At 39.6% G+C, this 18,403-nt stretch overlaps 1 non-coding gene across 1 annotated transcript; it reads left to right on the plus strand.

The window, feature by feature from the left end:
- Positions 1-2,166: 2,166 nt before the first annotated feature.
- Positions 2,167-2,273, plus strand: LOC141669000 (small nucleolar RNA R71). The gene has a single exon (XR_012553302.1). It is a non-coding gene; the product is annotated as a small nucleolar RNA R71 (small nucleolar RNA).
- The last annotated feature ends 16,130 nt before the right edge of the window (positions 2,274-18,403 follow it).

The following is an 18,403-nucleotide window of genomic DNA, read 5'->3' on the forward strand; positions in this document are numbered from 1 at the left end:
GGCTTACCCATGAACTGTCAGAAATATGATAGATGATCCCTACATCTAGCCACTTAAGAATTTCCTTCTTCACTACTTCCTTCATGATTGGATTAAGTCGTCTTTGCTGCTCGACCGTAGGCTTGCTACCTTCCTCTAGAAGAATTTTATGCATACAATAAGAAGGGGTGATTCCCTTGTATCTGATATAGTCTAATTAATTGCTGATTTGAACTCTCTCAGAATCCTCAGAAGCTTTTCCTCGTCACTACCTGAAAGGTCAGATGCAATAATAACAGGCAAAGTACATGCATCACCTAAAAATGCATACCTCAAATGATCAGGTAAAGGCTTAAGTTTAAGAGTGGGAGCTTCCTCAATAGATGGCTTGAGGCGTTTAGGAGCTTTGTTCAATTCCTCCATTCTAAGAGATTCAAAAGGCATATCAATCTTCCTCTTCCAGGGATAAGCATTCAAATATTGCATTTGTTCTTCACCTTCGTCATCTTCACTATCTAAATTTCCCAATAAGGCTTTTTCTAAGGTATCGGACCTTACCAATTGATCAAGTTTTGAAGTAACCACAGAATCAACCAACTCCACCTTTAGGCACTCCTCATTTTCCGTAGGAAATTTCATAGCATTGAACACATTAAAAGTTACATCCTGATCCATCACTCGCATTGCGAGCTCACCCTTCTACACATCTATCAAGGTTCGGCCAGTCGCCAAGAAAGGTCCTCCCAAGATTATGGGAATCTTCTTATCCTCCTCGAAATCAAGAATTACGAAATCAGTAGGTAAGATGAGTTTATCAACCTTGACCAAGACATCCTCCACAATACCTCGCGGATATGTAATAGAACGGTCGGCCAATTGCAAGGTCATAAAAGTCGGTTTTGGATAAGGCAAGTCCAATTGCATGAAGATTAACAAAGGCATCGGATTGATGCTAGCTCCCAAGTCACATAAGCGTCTGTCAAAAGATACTTTTCCAGTAGTACACGAAATAGTGAAAGTTCCTGGATCTTTCAGCTTCAGAGGCAACTTCTGTTACATCACAACACTGCATTCCTCCGTGAGAGCGATAATCTCTAAATCATCTAACTTCATCTTCCGAGAGAGAATACCTTTCATAAAATTTGCATAACTAGGCATCTGCTCAAGAGCCTCAACGAAAAGTATGTTGATATGAAGTTTCTTGAACACTTCCAGAGACTTCTCAAATTGCCTGTCCAACTTTTTCTTCTGCAGCCGCTTAGGAAAAGGCAGTGGAGGATAGATCTGTTTCTCCCCTATATTACCCTCAGGAGGAGTGTGCTCAACAGTAGTTTTCCTTGGTTCCACTTCTACTTCCTGCTGCTCTACTTCCTTTTCAGCCCCAGCTTCTTCAGTCAACACTTGAGTTTGTTCGGGATTCGCAACCTTTCCAGACCTCAAAGTGATTGCCTTTACCTGCTCCTTAGCTTCCCTCTTTCCTGGCACTTCAATGTCCCTAGGTAGTGTACCAGGCTGATGATTTAGAAAGGCATCGGCAATTTGCCCAATTTGATTTTCCAAGGTCTTGATGGAAACAGCTTGACTTTTGCACATAAGCTTCAACTCCTCTAATTCAGATTTTTCATTAGCTTGTTGCAGCTGGAGTCATTGTCTCGGTGCATATTGCGGTTGCTGAAAATCAGGGGGTTGTATTGCTTAGCTGGATACTACTGATAAGGCTGTTGAACCGCATTCTGAGTGTTGCTCCAACTGAAATTAGGATGATTGCGGTTGTTGGGATGATAAGTGGTTGGCACAGGTTGTTGCGAGTGCTGAAAGTTGCTCACGAACTGAGGATATTCACTAGAACTTGCGCACTGATTAGCCTCATGGGCACCAGCACAAAGCACACAGACACTAGCGATTTGATTAACTCCATAATTAGCCAAAGTGTCTACCTTCATCTTCAAAGCTTTAAGTTGGGCAGCTATAGCAGTTGCTGCATCCAACTCAAGAATTCATGCTACCTTTCCCTAAGTCAGTCTCTGGGAAAGATTCCGGTACTCATTAGAAGCCATCAATTCAATAAGTTCATAAGCTTCATCGTAGCTCTTAGCCCACAAGGTTTCTCCTGATGCTGCATCGAGCATGGGTCTAGAAGTAGCACCCAATCCAATGTAGAAACAATTGATAATCATCCAATCAGGCATGCCATGGTGTGAGCACTTCCTTAGAATCTCCTTATATCGATCCCAAGCCTCACACAGAGATTCTCCAGTTTGTTTAGCAAATTGAGTAAGAGCATTCCTGATTGCAGCAGTCTTCGCCATAGGGAAGAATTTAGTAAGAAACTTTTGAGCAAGATCCTCCCAAGTGGTGATAGACCCTGAACTGAGCATTCCTGAACTGATTTCTGTATCATCTGAATCGTGCTTGACTTTATCTCAAAAGTGTTAGCACTGATGGTTAGCCTGATGATGCTTGACTGAATGTCATTGATCTTAGGCTGAGATTAGTCCATCAAAGCCTTATGATTTTCTGCTTGATCACCCATTTCTACTAAAGCTGGTTCCTCGACTTTCTCTTCTTCTACCTTCTTTTCTTCTTCAAAAGCTTCCTTTCGAACTACCATAACTTCCTCCCCGGCCTTATCCAGTGTTCTCTTACGAGTACACGAACGCGTATGCACACACCCTCGCTAGAGTACCTGAATTAATGCAAGGAAACGATTAAGTAACAATGTCCAAATCAATGAACTTTAGTGACCACTGGTGGAAACCACATAAACTATAAATTAACACTACAGTCCCCCGGCAGCAGATCCAAAAACTTGTTAGTCGCTAAACATGCGCTAATAATACACGCAAGTATACGAGTTCGCAAGTAGTATAGAATCTTTTCTAGTTCGTTCCCACATAGACTGGCTTGGTTAACTAATTAATTCACGCACTTAAGCAACAATGTATGGTTATTATTCAATGCTAAGACGATAACAAATTGAGGTTGTTTATAACTAAGAATTAAACTAACAATTATAACTAAGAGAATAAGATTGACTGAATTAATATATATGACAAATATGGGATTCTAACTTCATTAAATACTTCATTCAATAGCCTTATTGTTCTTAACCTTAGCATGCAATGGTGATGACACTAATCAGATAACACAAAATTGATAACGCCAACTTTCGTTGCACGACTACCATACTACCAGACATCCACAAAAGTGATAGAAGCTAAATAGACACTAATTATATTGAGACCCTATATATCTATAGAATTTGACAACATAACAGTTTAAGCACAAGTTATCTATCTTGATTACATAGGGCAAGTAAGATGGTTAAAATTACCCACAAATCATACATAACAAATACATGAACCTATGCTATAATGGCAAGTTCTAAATTCTTAAATTCACTTTCGCTTCATTAAGAATGAACACACTATCTTATAAGTTTGCGACGCTCATAAGATGAATACGCACAACCAATACCAGGTTATCATACAATCACCACATACTAAGGCATCGAAATAATTTAACTAAAGAAATCCATAAATAAATCCGCTAGAACCCCACGATAACGATTAGCCCATAATCGGACTCATCATCAACGTGGGTTCCAATGAAAGCATGGTATAATAAACGTAGTCTTTATAACAAATAAATAAAACCAAGTACGAAACAAGAGTAAGGTTCACAAATAAGAAAACTAGCATCCAAGTTACAACTTAGAACAAAGATTCACAAGTAAAAACAAGTTTTTCTTTGTCTTCGTTGAATCGTGCTAAAACGGTCTTCTTATAGCTCTCCTTGATAAGTCTCTGGCTTGATATATTATTAAAAAAGACCTAAAGTTATTTATATAACAGTCCTAATCAGTAGAGAAGTCCAAAAATCATTCTTCTATTCAAAACAGGATTCTTGAAACCCGACCTGGCGCGGCCACGCGCTTAATCAGCGCGGGCGTGTTGGCTCCCTGAAGTTCGGGCACGACCGCGCGCTTGATCAGCATGGGCGCGCTGGACTTCTGCCAAAACTTGACTTCTTTCATTTTCTTGCAGATTTCAGTCGGCTTTCCACGAGCTTTTATTCCAACATCACCTTGACACCAAATTACACTGTCAAAGAGATCTCGCAAAGTAACATCTGTAAAAGGATTCAGAAACAAGGTTCCTCTACAGACTTGAGGAATTAATTCACTGGAAGAAGCTCAAGAAATTGATCAAGCCTCGGTGATACAAATCAAGATTGTGGATTTAATCAAGTGACAGAGATCTCGTCAGGGTATCAGCGAATTACAAGGATTTAATCTGAAGAAAATCAAGTTGTCAAAGTCAAGACATGAAGAAACATCACGGAAGTTAGTCACTCATGAACCAGACAGTACATCGAGTGTCAACATTGAAGTGGTGCAATTGATTCATAATTTTCAGTGATTTTCAGAAGATTTGTAGAAGAATGGTTGCTGCTCAAGATTAGTATTAATTTTCTATTAATTAATTAAGTCATATAATTTAATTAAGAAAATAAATTATATCTGCAAAGATTAATTTATTGATTAATTGAATTAATTGATTAATTAATTCTGAATTAATATTAAGGATTTTCAGAATTTTAATTGGATTAAAATCTGTTTTAAATTCAACAAGACAACTGTTTGTATTAGTATGACAATCGGTATGACAATCAATAGTCATACCGAAAGTCATGCTAGTACAAATAATTGTCTTGCCAAAAGTTACACTGGGAGGAAATAGTCTTGCTAGTTCATTTTGATAGTCATACCGAAAGTCTCTCCAGTTCAAAGGATAGTCTTGCTAGCTATTGGGATTGTCTTGCTAGTTCAAAAGGATAGTCTCACCGAATGTCCTAGCAGCTAAAAGGATTGTCATGCCAGCTCTATTCAAGTCTATTGATTTGTTAAAAAGGAAAGCAGCAGAACAGAAGTCATACAATCAACAAAGAACACAACTCAAGAACAAAGCAGCCGCCTCTGAAACATTATATCTTCTCTGCTAAATTCAAGATCACATTTCTAGTTTGCAAAGTCAAATCCAATCAACTAGAAATCATTCTCTTGTTCTTGTGTAACAATCTAGCGGATCAAAATCCCTAGAACTTAATCTCAAATCGCGTTTAGCATTTGATTCTATTTATTGCAAAAATAGAAAAAGTTCATGTCGAATTTATTCTAAATTTGTGATAATTAATTTGAGATTAATACCTTGTAATCAATACAGTTGTTGTAACACCTTTCAAGTTTAATAATATTTTTATTTAACTTGAATTTTGTTTCACATTTTTTATTCCGCATTTAATTCGATTATTCGGTACTGTTTGTATTCAACCCCCCTTCTACAAACACATTGGGACCTAACAACTATAGATGTCGTGCATCGCATCCATCCTCCTCACTAGACGCCTATACTGCGTCGAACTCAAACCAGACCCAACATCTGCTCCTGTTGCCTCCTCCTGTTGCGACCAGCCAGCCTTCTCTCCTAACTGTGCTCTCCAAGCTTCTCTACGGGCATGCTGAGAACCTCCCGCAGTAGCCTGATCCATGGGTACACCTCCTGGCAGATGATCATATGAATACCCAAGCCCCTTAGGATCGGGCTTCCCTCCATACCACTCTTGTATGCTCAACAGTGTAGAACTATCAATAGGAGCACTGGCAAGCTGCAGCTGCTCATATGCGGGCCAATGAACACAAACTGCCACGCACAACTTTGTCACAAAGGACGCATACGGAATGGCACCGGTAGTACCTCCTCTCAAGAATCTCAAAATCCCCTGATAAATCACCATCCCCAAATTAATGTAATCACCCTAAAGAATACCCCACAGTAGACGAGCACGCTCCACAGTAATATAATGCACATGCGAAGATGGTATGATGTTAGCACAAATAAATGATTTCCAAGCCCGTGCAAACCTGTTCATGCGCGATGCAGGGAACATGGAGTAATCAGTAGTGCCCCTTTTGAACTTCCAGTGAGTCTCAGGCACACACAGAGTCGCAATAATCAGATCCAAGTTAAAGTCCTCAGGAGTTTTATCGTTCCATGTGTCTTGACCGGGCTTCCTCATGGGCTGCTCAGTCACCCTCCTAATTGCATCAGCACTGTACTCTACAGTCATCCCCCTAAACACCATGAAGCCATTCTTCTCCACCTTAGCGTTAGCATAGAACTTCCGCACAACACTCATGGGCACAGCAGCGGGAGCTTCACAAAAAGGAACCCAACCCATCTCAAGAATCACCTCCAACAACTTACCATCCTTCCCCGATGGTAGAAAACCACGCTCCTTAGCAATTGGATTTGAGAGAAGCCTCGTGTACTCTTCTTTAGCCTCAGGAGTGGAAAACATTGGTCTCACACCACCTGCAGATGAAGAATCGGTGGTGCTGCTGCCTACTTGCGTTCTTTGTCTCTTTGGTGCCATTGCGATTGAATAAGGGAAAATAAAAACTAAGTGTTTGAGAATTTGTGAAGTGGTGGAGAAGTTTGTTTATAAGTGTGTGTATTTATAGGTGGAGGGTTGAGAATTAGATATGGAATAGAAGTGGGAATTGATTAGGAGAATCGTGGGAATAATGGTTTTGATTGGGAGAGGGAATTATGGGATGTGGAAGAGTAAAAATCGGGTGAGAATTGATTTTGTAGTAAAAGTCCCAATTTTTCTTTTTATTCTACTATAATTAATTATTTTTTCGAACAGGACCTGGTGCGGCTGCGCGCTTGGACAGCGCGGGCGCGCTCACCTTCTGTAAAAATAGCGCGGACGCGCGCTAGATTAGTGCGGGTGCGCTTGGCCCAAATCATTCTCAAAAATTTCCACCGCTCCATGTGGGAACACAATTTTGATTATGAAGGGCCTTGACCACCTTGACTTTAACTTTCCTGGAAAAAGACGGAGACGAGAGTTGAACAAAAGAACTTGTTGCCCCGCCACAAATGATTTGAGCACTAGACCCCGATCATGCCACCTCTTAACTTTCTCCTTGTACATTTTATTGTTCACATAAGCTTGAAATCGAAACTCATCGAGTTCATTCAATTGAAGCATCCTTTCCTTTCCAGCCACATCCATGTCAAGATTCAATTCAATTTCTTCAATGCCCAATATGCCTTATGCTCGAGCTCCATAGGCAAATGACACCCCTTACCATAAACCAACTGAAATGGCGACATTCCCAAATGAGTCTTATATGCTGCTATATACGCCCAAACAACTTCATTAAGCTTCAAAGACCAATCTTTCCTCGATGGAGACACAACTTTCTCTAAAATGCGCTTGATCTCTCTGTTAGACACCTCAGCTTGACCATTTTTCTGAGGATGATAAGCCGTGGCAATGCGATGATTCACATTATACCTTTGCATCATAGCAGTGAACTTGCGATTGCAAAAATGCGACCCCTCATCACTGATTATGACTCTTAGAGTTCCAAACCTTGTGAATATCTGCTTGTGAAGAAAATTAAGCACCACGTTCGCATCGTTCGTTGGCAACGCCTTAACTTCAACCCATTTCGACACATAATCAACTGCCAATAAGATGTATTGATTGTTACAAGATGAGACAAATGGCCCCATGAAGTCAATTTCCCAAACATCGAAGACCTCAACCTCTAGAAGCACATTAAGGGGCATCTCATCCTTCTTAGACATATTATCCACACGTTGACATCGATCACATTTCAAAACAAACTGGTGAGCATCTTTAAACAAGGTCGGCCAAAAGAAACCTGCTTGAAGAATACAAGCTGCTGTCTTTTCTCCACCATAATGTCCTCCATACACCGTTGAGTGGCAATCTCGAAAGATTTCTCCCGTTTCGCTGTGAGGAATATATCTCCTGATGATTTGGTCAGCTCCTTGACGAAAAAGAAATGGCTCATCCCATATATACCACTTTACTTCATGTAGAAACTTCTTTCTTTGAGCATAAGATAAGTCGGGAGGCATGATATTACTCACAAGGTAGTTCACAATATCTACAAACCATGGTTCTTCTTCTTGCACTCCAACCAGCTTCTCGTCGGGAAAAGACTCATTAATCAATGTCTTATCCAATGAAGTAACATTAGGATTCTCTAAATGCGAGAGAAGATCAGCGACTTGATTTTCAGTCCCCTTTATGTCCTTAATCTCTAGTTCAAATTCTTGAAGAAAAAGAACCCATTTAATCAATCTAGGCTTCGAGTCCTTCTTTGAGACGAGATAACGAATTGCAGCGTGCTTAGTGAAAACTGTCACCTTTATTACAACTGGCATTTTCGTGTAATACTATTTGTAAATTTGGTGCAATTTTAAAACCGAATGCCAATATATTCAACTATTGTATGCTCGTGTGAATCAGAATTTCTGCGTCTTAAATTTACGTTATGTGGTATATGATTTTTCAAAGCAAAAGTTTATGTATTTCTTTTATTTTTGATTTATAAGGAATATTTTAAACCTTGAATAAATTTCTTTTTAAAAGTTATTTTGTTCACAAATTTCAAAAGTGGTTTTATAAAATTTCTAAAAATCCAAGTTATTTTATGGTATAAATTTTCTAATTTTTGAACTTGTATTTTATTTTATAAAAATAAATATTTATAAATTTTAGTTGTCATAATTAGCAAATTACATAGTTGCCCTTGCATGCAAATCCTTTTCTATTCAATTTAAAGGGCTAAAGAGACAATTCCAACCCCACTTACTCTTATTTTACTAGCCAAATTCCTTCTTTGCCCTTGCATGCAAAATCATCCAAGTATAATTGGAAGGTTAGTCTTGTCAATTCTCATTCCCACTCACATTTTGTCAAATCAAAAACCATAAAACAAGCAAATGGCATGATCATTCACTCCACTCACACCACACTTTCTGCTCCCTCCTCCCTCTCTCACTCTCGGCCCTCCTCCCCCTCACTCTCGGGTTTTAGCGGAGACCAACCCCCTCCCCATTTTCTTCATTCCTCAACCAAGCTCCCACCTTCTATACAAGTAAATACTACTTCCCATACCATGATCACATATATTTCAAGGATTTTTGAGTAAAAAGTTTAAGTTTTAAGGTTGCATGTCAAGGTTTTAATTGAAACTCAAAGTACAACCTTGATTCTTATGGATTTAAGGTTATTTTTGAGAGGACTAAAAGTAATGGTGAAGTACCAAGTCTTGAGAAGGAAACTCTTGATGTTGAATGGCCATTTCCCTTCCATTTCATTCGGCCATGACCTTAAGGGAGCCGAATGAATGGTCCTTGAGATCATTCTTGTTGCTTTGTTCAATCTTTGTATGTTTATGTGATAATGGCATGAATCTTGTAGTGAAAATTTGATGAAACTCTTTGCATGCTAAGTGATCATCTAGATATAGCTTATGCTAGGCTTGCATGTCAATTTCATGGTGAAATATATTTAGAAAACATGTTGCTTTGGTTGGTAAAACTCGAAGATATGCATGCATGTGGATTTCTCTTAGAATGTTATAAGATTTTGATCATTTGGAAAGATTTTGTTAGTAAGCTTTAATTTCAGTAGGAATAAGGTGTTAATATTGATTAGTGTTCCTTGATGCATGGTAATAATTCGGGTATATTTTATAAAAAAAACATAACTTGTTATTTTCAAAAACTTGATGATTTGTGAGTTGTGAAATGTGGTTTCTTATGTTTTTCCATGATTGCACCTTAGGTAAGGATGATCTCCACCAAGATTATTTTGAGTATAAGGGAGTTAGTTCAGTAGATCACCATTTTTAAGTCTTGTTTTGGGTATTGGGTTGTTGGTGGTTGAGTTTGTCAAGTCAAAACCTTGGAGAAAGGAGAGTTGTAGTTTCTGCAGAAAATCAGTTTAGTATCCTAAGGTTTAGAGTGAGTTTTGACCATGTCATTGATGTGCACTTTGAGGCCCAAGCCACCAGAAGTTAGTATTGGGAGTATATAAAAGGTTTTAGGTGTTGGTTGGAGGTTTGCATGTCGTTTGGTTAGGTGCACGAGTAGAATAACAAAATCTGTCCAACAGGGGACAGTTTTGTTGCAACTTAGAAATAGGGAGATTTGACCATGTCATGGGTAGGCCCTCATTAGGCCCTATTGGGACTTAGTTAGAGGGAGTGTCAGAGAAGTTTTTCCAACCATATTTCATAGGATATGAGTTAGAACCATGTGTCACAAGTTAATTCAAGTCAGGGCGTTTTCTACCCAGAAAAACAGGGGAACCATGGACTTTAAGCTTAGGCCCAAGAAGGCCCAAGCCAGGCCTTTGAGCCACATCAAGTTTGGGAGATGCCCTAAGGTCAGGAGAGTCTTGTGTAAAAGTTTTGAAGGAAAACCTATAGTTTAAGGGTGTCTAATGCACTCAAGAAACCATATATATCATTCTGAAATTTGCACCAGTGAGCACTTCCACTTATCACATAGTTTTAGAACACTTAGGAGTGAGATTTAGGTTAACCACCATAGTTGAAAGATAGTATAAGGTCAGTAGAGCAAAAGTCCCAACTGAAGGTCAATAGGTCTAGGATAGTTTAGTAAAGGCACACCGAGTTAGGAAACCAAAATTTGAAGACTTTTTCTAGTTTAGCGACCAAGTGACTTAAGTTGTGAGTCGAGATCATCCAAGCCTAGTGTTGCATTATGGTGTATATGGTAATATTTGGTATTAAAATATGATATGTGAGTATATGTGGCTTTGTGTGCAAGTATATTTTGAAGGTGAATACAAATTAAGTGCATATAGGCCTAAGTGCCATTTGTGTTTAATTACGGGATGTGAATAGGTTAAGTTGGTGAGAATATATTATAAGGAGGATTATTATTATTTATGTAGGATCTCGAGACGAGGGAAAACTTGCCATAAAGGTCGAGTGAAGCTTTCATTTGCTCCTACCAGTCAGACCAGACCAGCCTTTCTCAAGGCAAGTAATTCAACTTATCTTTCGTATTCACTGTAAATAGTTCATATATATCGATGCAACTATCCTGAGTCATTTTGATATATTTAGATCAAGCGTATCTTATGTTTATCTTTGAATCATATAAAAATGCCATGAACCCTTGAGTACGTATTGCAAGTAGTTCAAAAGTCTTATCATGATAGTTTATTAAAGTAAGTTGAATGCCATGATAAAAGAAAGGGTAGTTATAACTCTTGGTTGATTCTCTTGATTAACATGCTGATGATTCCTAAGTATTAATATCTCTTCCTGATACTTGAACCCCTATAGAACCTTACCTTGAACCCTGAAAGCCAGATATTTATCAAAGTGATTCCTCATTGATTGATACCCCTCTTTCTTATCTTAAAGCTTGACAATTCTAATATAACCTGAGTTAAAGATCATTTATTCATACCTTAACACCCTTAGTATCCATGAAGCTTATCTTCTTGATGATCCAGCACTTGTGCCTTGACGAGAAACCATTGTTTTAAGCCCAGTCTAGCATTACCCCTTCATAATATCCAATAGCCTCACTAAATTTTCTTGTCCAAGTTTTATATATGAAAATCTTTCTGTTACCCTAATGGAGTAAAGTTTAGTGGATCATGGCCCTGAGATTTAGTACCATAATTCCCGTGTTTCGAGTTGGTCTATAATCCCTTCATAAAAATGCTTATTGTTTAAAGAGATTTTGTTATAATTCGGCATCAGTTTTTGAAATAAATAAAATGTGGGTTTTCAGTCCCAAAGGGGGATAAATGTTTTCTTTGAATAGTGGATCTGGACTGAGACGCGAGTCCTTTCCACACTTATATTAGGCTTAAAAGTTGCCTAGGGATTCCCATTAATGTTCTAGAACCCATCGAGGTTTGGGATTACTTCGCGGCTGATCACCGGCTGTAATCCGTAGCGTCATAAAATGATTTTTGATTTAGATATGGTTTTGAAATTGTTTTGATACAAGCAAAATGATGCCATCACCCAAAGTTCTATATTTCGTTATCATTGGTTATGTCTTTCCATTGTCATTCTTTAATGTATATCTCGATTTATGTTTTGTATCGTACTGTTTAGCACTTGTTGAGCATTTGGCCCACTCCTTGCTTTACCCTGATATTACAGCTAGCAGCTATGGTTAGATTCAAGCAGACCGCCCGTAAGACCTGTGATGCTGATGCTTATGTTCGAGCTCAGGTAGAATAAGAGATAGTAGTTTTGTGTGAGGACTCGATATTTAAAATCAGCTGTAATAGATGGTAGTGTTGGGCTGTTCCAAACCCTAAACTGTAAGATCTTGGATTTGGTTATGTTTATTTATTTTTAAATAATGTAATAGTTATATTTAATTTTGCTGGATTAGTTGGGGGTGTGACAGGTTTTGGTATCAGAGCTATAGTTTAGAGTCCCTGGACAGCTCAAATAGGTTATAGGGTATATATATAGGCTATAGATAATACGCAAGAGAGTAGGTTAAGTAAATTTATTATTAATACTCCTCTTATTGGTTGTCAACAAAGGGCGCATTCCTCGACACCCTCTGGGTCGGACGACACTATTGCTTTCTCCGTGTATGCTGAGTTGAGGCGCGAGTTTGACATGCTTCAGGGAAAGTACGACCGACTGATAGACTGACTGAAGAACGTGTACCCGGAAAGCCGAAACTACGAAGGGAAGCCCAAGGAGCAGATGACTGCGAGACTTGAGACATTGGTTCAGTACGTCAACACTAAGCTTGAGGAGATGCCAGCACACCGGGACCGCACCAGCCAGTATGTCATTCAGATGGTGGCGGATGAACTCCAGAGCATTGTGAAGATGCTTCGAGAAGAAAAGACTACCAAGCCCCGTTCAGATGGAGTGGAGCCTTAGTTCTTTCCATTTACCTTTCATGTTGTTGTACTATCAGACTCCGTAGAATCCCCAGTTGTTTCCTTTAAATAAGCCTGTTGTTCCTAGAATCAGACTTTGTCCTAATCCTATGTATTGTGACCTTTAAATTTCAATAATCATGCTCTATTGTTCCATTTGCTCTCAACTGTTATTTTACATTTTTATATGCATCGCCATATCTGCTTAACTTGAAACTTGACCTCATAAGTAAACAAGAATGCCATGTTATACCCTCAAATTATTTTATCATTCATATCTGTTTTGACATAGCTCTTATTTCAGGATCATGCCTCCCAAAAAGAAGAACCCAACAACCACATCTACCACAGACCCAAATATTCTTCGAATACTGGAAGCTTTGCAACAACAAACCAATGTTATAGCTCAATAACAACTAACTCTTCAACAACGAATTGAAAACCAAGATAACCATGAACCACACCAACCACCTGAACCACCAGTACCACCTAGACAAGTTGTCACTTTCAAGGCTTTTCAGAATGTGAATCCACCGGCATTCCATGATACCACTGATCCAGTAATATCTAACACATGGATTAAGGAAATAGAAAGGGCTTTTGAGTTGGTATAGTTAGGACACAATCAGAAGATGCCGTATGCTACTTACTTCTTGAAGGGCAAAGTCATCTATTGGTGGGAATCGGTAAAAGTTATGGAAGCAACCCAGCAAGTTTCTTGGGAGAAATTTAAGAAGTTATTTCTGGACAAGTATTACCCTAAGTACATGCAGAATTAGATGGAGCTTAAATTTTTGGAGTTGAAGCAAGGGAACATGACGGTACTGGAGTATGAGAAGAAGTTCACTGAGTTGTCAAGGTTTGTGACAAAGTATACCAGCACCGAGGAGGAAAAAGCGAAGAAGTTTCAGCAAGGATTGGAGCCTTGGATCAGAGATAGAGTAGCTATGTTTGAGCTTGAAACTTATGCGGGACTAGTACAGAAAGCTGCTCTGATTGAGAATAATGGGATGCAGTCAAGGAAGGAAAGGCATAACAAAAAGAGGAAGGTTCCATTGTATGGAGAAAAGTCTGAAGCCGGAAGTTCACAATATCGGAATGTAAAGAGGATCGGATTCCATAAGGGCGGAAATTTTCAAAACAAGAGAAATTTGGGAAAAAGGCAAGAATCAAAGGGGAACAACCAGGCAAGCCAAGGCCAAGTTGGAGAAAACAGGTTCCAGAGACCCGAATGAAAGCACTGTGGAAGAAGGCACCCTGGAGTGTGCAATAAACTGAGCATGACCTGCTATAGGTGTAAGCAGAAGGGACATTTGGCGAATGAGTGCAAGATGCCGAAGCCAGGAGTTACGTGTTACAAGTGTGGGAAGACTGGACACATAGCTAGGGAGTGCAAGGCAACTGGACCAGTCAATGCTTTAATGAACGTGGCAAGTACCAGTGCGAGCGTGCCAGCTGAGGTATTGGCATTACCTCCACCACCTACATCAACCCTGCAAGCAACAACAAGGACATTTGATCTGAAGATGAAGGATGTTGTTCAGAATTCTGAGGTTATAGCAGGTACACTTTTACTCAATAATGTCAAAGCTAAAGTATTGATTGATTCGGGAGCAACAAGATCTTTCATATCATAAACTTTTGTTGATAAGCTTCAATTTGATAAAATGATTATGAGCGAGGTAGTAAATGTGGTAATTGCAAACCAAGAGAAGATTCCTGTGAATCAATTCTGTCCGAAGTGTGAGATTGATATTTCGGGATATAAGTTTTCAGCCGACTTGATACTCTTCAAGTTGGGGGAGTTTGATATAATTTTAGGAATAGATTGGTTAGGAGAGAATAACGCTCAGATTAATTGTAAGACCAAGAAAGTGTATTTAAAGACGAAGAGTGGAGAGAAGGTAGTATTTAAGGGGCAAAGGCAAGAACAACTATTTCTTACAATCGTTCAGGCTAAGAAGCTACTTAGAAAAGGTTGTGAGTCGTTCCTAGCTTATGTAGTGGATTAAGAAAAAGGCAGTCCCCGCATAGAAGATATACCCGTAGTTAACGAGTTTCCCGATGTGTTTCCAGATGAAGTACCAGGCTTACCACCAGATCGACAAATCGAGTTCGAGATCAACCTTGCTTCAGGCACGAAACCAGTTTCAAAGGCCCCATATAGGATGGAACCAACAGAAATGAAAGAGTTGGCGAGCCAGTTACAAGAATTGTTGGATAAAGGAGTGATACGGGCAAGTACGTCGCCATGGGGAGCCCCTGTTCTGTTTGTAAAGAAGAAAGATAGGAGTATGCGACTATGCATAGATTATCGGGAGTTGAATAAGGTAACGATCAAGAACCGCTACCCGTTACCAAGAATAGATGACCTTTTTGACCAGCTGAAGGGAGCAAAATGCTTCTCAAAGATTGACTTGAGATCGGGATACCATCAATTAAAGATCAAAGAAGAAGATATTTCCAAGACAGCATTTAGGACCAGATATGGGCATTATGAATTCCTAGTAATGCCGTTTGGATTGACCAACGCCCCAGCCGCATTTATGGATCTGATGAATCGAGTATTTAAGAAGTATTTTGACAAGTTTGTAGTGGTATTCATTGATGACATCCTTATTTATTCTAAGTCAGAAGAAGAACATAAGCAGCATCTCTGGATAGCATTGGAGATACTTCGTCAAGAGAAGTTGTATGCCAAGTTTACCAAATGTGAGTTTTGGTTAAAGGAAGTTCAATTTTTAGGGCATGTCATTGGAAATGAAGGAGTTAAAGTGGATTCGGCAAAGATTGAGGCAGTTATGAGTTGGGAGAGGCCAAAGACTCCTACGGAAGTGCGAAGTTTTCTAGGATTGGCAGGATACTATAGAAGGTTTGTCAAGGATTTTTCGAAAATCGCCACGCCATTGACCAAGTAAACCAGGAAGAATCAAAAGTTTGAATGGAGTGCAGAATGTGAGGATAACTTTTAAGAGTTGAAGCAAAGATTGGTAACAGCTCCGGTATTAGTGCTTCCAGATGACCAAGGAAACTTTGTGATATTCAGCTATACTTCACATAAGGGATTGGGTTGTGTGTTAATGCAACATAGTAAGGTGATTGCGTATGCGTCAAGACAGTTGAAACCGCATGAGTTGAAGTACCCGACGCATGACTTAGAACTAGCCGCCATAGTGTTCGCACTTAAGATTTGGAGACATTACCTCTACGGAGAAAAGTGTGAAATCTACACAGATCATAAGAGTTTAAAGTGCATTTTCACTCAGAAGGAGCTCAATATGAGGCAGAGGAGATGACTGGAATTGATCAAGGACTATGACTGCTCGATAAATTACCATCCTGGAAAGGCGAATGTTGTGGCCGATACAAACTCTCCACCCTGTGACTGTTAGTGTAGGAATAAGCTCATTCTTTTCATTTGCTACCACAGTGATTCCACCTTTCTTTGGCACACAATAAACCGGGCTTACCCATGAACTGTCAGAAATATGATAGATGATCCCTACATCTAGCCACTTAAGAATTTCCTTCTTCACTACTTCCTTCATGATTGGATTAAGTCGTCTTTGCTGCTCGACCGTAGGCTTGCTACCTTCCTCTAGAAGAATTTTATGCATACAATAAGAAGGGGTGATTCCCTTGTATCTGATATAGTCTAATTAATTGCTGATTTGAACTCTCTCAGAATCCTCAGAAGCTTTTCCTCGTCACTACCTGAAAGGTCAGATGCAATAATAACAGGCAAAGTACATGCATCACCTAAAAATGCATACCTCAAATGATCAGGTAAAGGCTTAAGTTTAAGAGTGGGAGCTTCCTCAATAGATGGCTTGAGGCGTTTAGGAGCTTTGTTCAATTCCTCCATTCTAAGAGATTCAAAAGGCATATCAATCTTCCTCTTCCAGGGATAAGCATTCAAATATTGCATTTGTTCTTCACCTTCGTCATCTTCACTATCTAAATTTCCCAATAAGGCTTTTTCTAAGGTATCGGACCTTACCAATTGATCAAGTTTTGAAGTAACCACAGAATCAACCAACTCCACCTTTAGGCACTCCTCATTTTCCGTAGGAAATTTCATAGCATTGAACACATTAAAAGTTACATCCTGATCCATCACTCGCATTGCGAGCTCACCCTTCTACACATCTATCAAGGTTCGGCCAGTCGCCAAGAAAGGTCCTCCCAAGATTATGGGAATCTTCTTATCCTCCTCGAAATCAAGAATTACGAAATCAGTAGGTAAGATGAGTTTATCAACCTTGACCAAGACATCCTCCACAATACCTCGCGGATATGTAATAGAACGGTCGGCCAATTGCAAGGTCATAAAAGTCGGTTTTGGATAAGGCAAGTCCAACTGCTTGAATATTGACAAAGGCATCGGATTGATGCTAGCTCCCAAGTCACATAAGTGTCTGTCAAAAGATACTTTTCCAGTAGTACACGAAATAGTGAAACTTCCTGGATCTTTAAGCTTCGGAGGCAACTTCTGTTGCATCACAGCACTGCATTCCTCCGTGAGAGCGATAATCTCTAAATCATCTAACTTCATCTTCTGAGAGAGAATACCTTTCACAAACTTTGCATAACTAGGCATCTGCTCAAGAGCCTCAGCGAAAAGTATGTTGATATGAAGTTTCTTGAACACTTCCAGAAACTTCTCAAATTACCTGTCCAGCTTTTTCTTCTGCAGCCGCTTAGGAAAAGGCAGTGGAGGATAGATCTGTTTCTCCCCTGTATTACCCTCAGGAGGAGTGTGCTCAACAGTAGTTTTCCTTGGTTCCACTTCTACTTCCTGCTGCTCTACTTCCTTTTCAGCCCCAGCTTCTTCAGTCAACACTTGAGTTTGTTCGGGATTCGAAACCTTTCCAGACCTCAAAGTGATTGCCTTTACCTGCTCCTTAGCTTCCCTCTTTCCTGGCACTTCAATGTCCCTAGGTAGTGTACCAGGCTGACGATTTAGAAAGGCATCGGCAATTTGCCCAATTTGATTTTCCAAGGTCTTGATGGAAACATCTTGACTTTTGCACATAAGCTTCAACTCCTCTAATTCAGTTTTTTCATTAGCTTGTTGTAGCTGGAGTCATTATCTCGGTGTATATTGCGGTTGCTGAAAATCAGGGGGTTGTATTGCTTAGCTGGATACTGCTGATAAGGCTGTTGAACCGCATTCTGAGTGTTGCTGCAACTGAAATTAGGATGATTGCGGTTGTTGGGATGATAAGTCGTTGGCACAGGTTGTTGCGAGTGCTGAAAGTTGCTCACGAACTGAGCATATTCACTAGAAATTGCGCACTGATTAGCCTCGTGGGCACCAGCACAAAGCTCACAGACACTAGCGATTTGATTAACTCCATAATTAGCCAAAGTGTCCACCTTCATCGTCAAAGCTTTAAGTTGGGCAGCTATAGCAGTTGCTGCATCCAACTCAAGAATTCTTGCAACCTTTCCCTAAGTCAGTCTCTGGGAAGGATTCCGGTACTCATTAGAAGCCATCAATTCAATAAGTTCATAAGCTTCATCATAGCTCTTAGCCCACAAGGTTTCTCCTGATGCTGCATCCAGCATGGGTCTAGAAGTAGCACCCAATCCATTGTAGAAACAATTGATAATCATCCAATCAGGC

This window comes from Apium graveolens, chromosome 6 (genome assembly GCF_009905375.1).
Source record: "Apium graveolens cultivar Ventura chromosome 6, ASM990537v1, whole genome shotgun sequence".
NCBI classification, from domain to species: Eukaryota; Viridiplantae; Streptophyta; class Magnoliopsida; order Apiales; family Apiaceae; genus Apium; species Apium graveolens.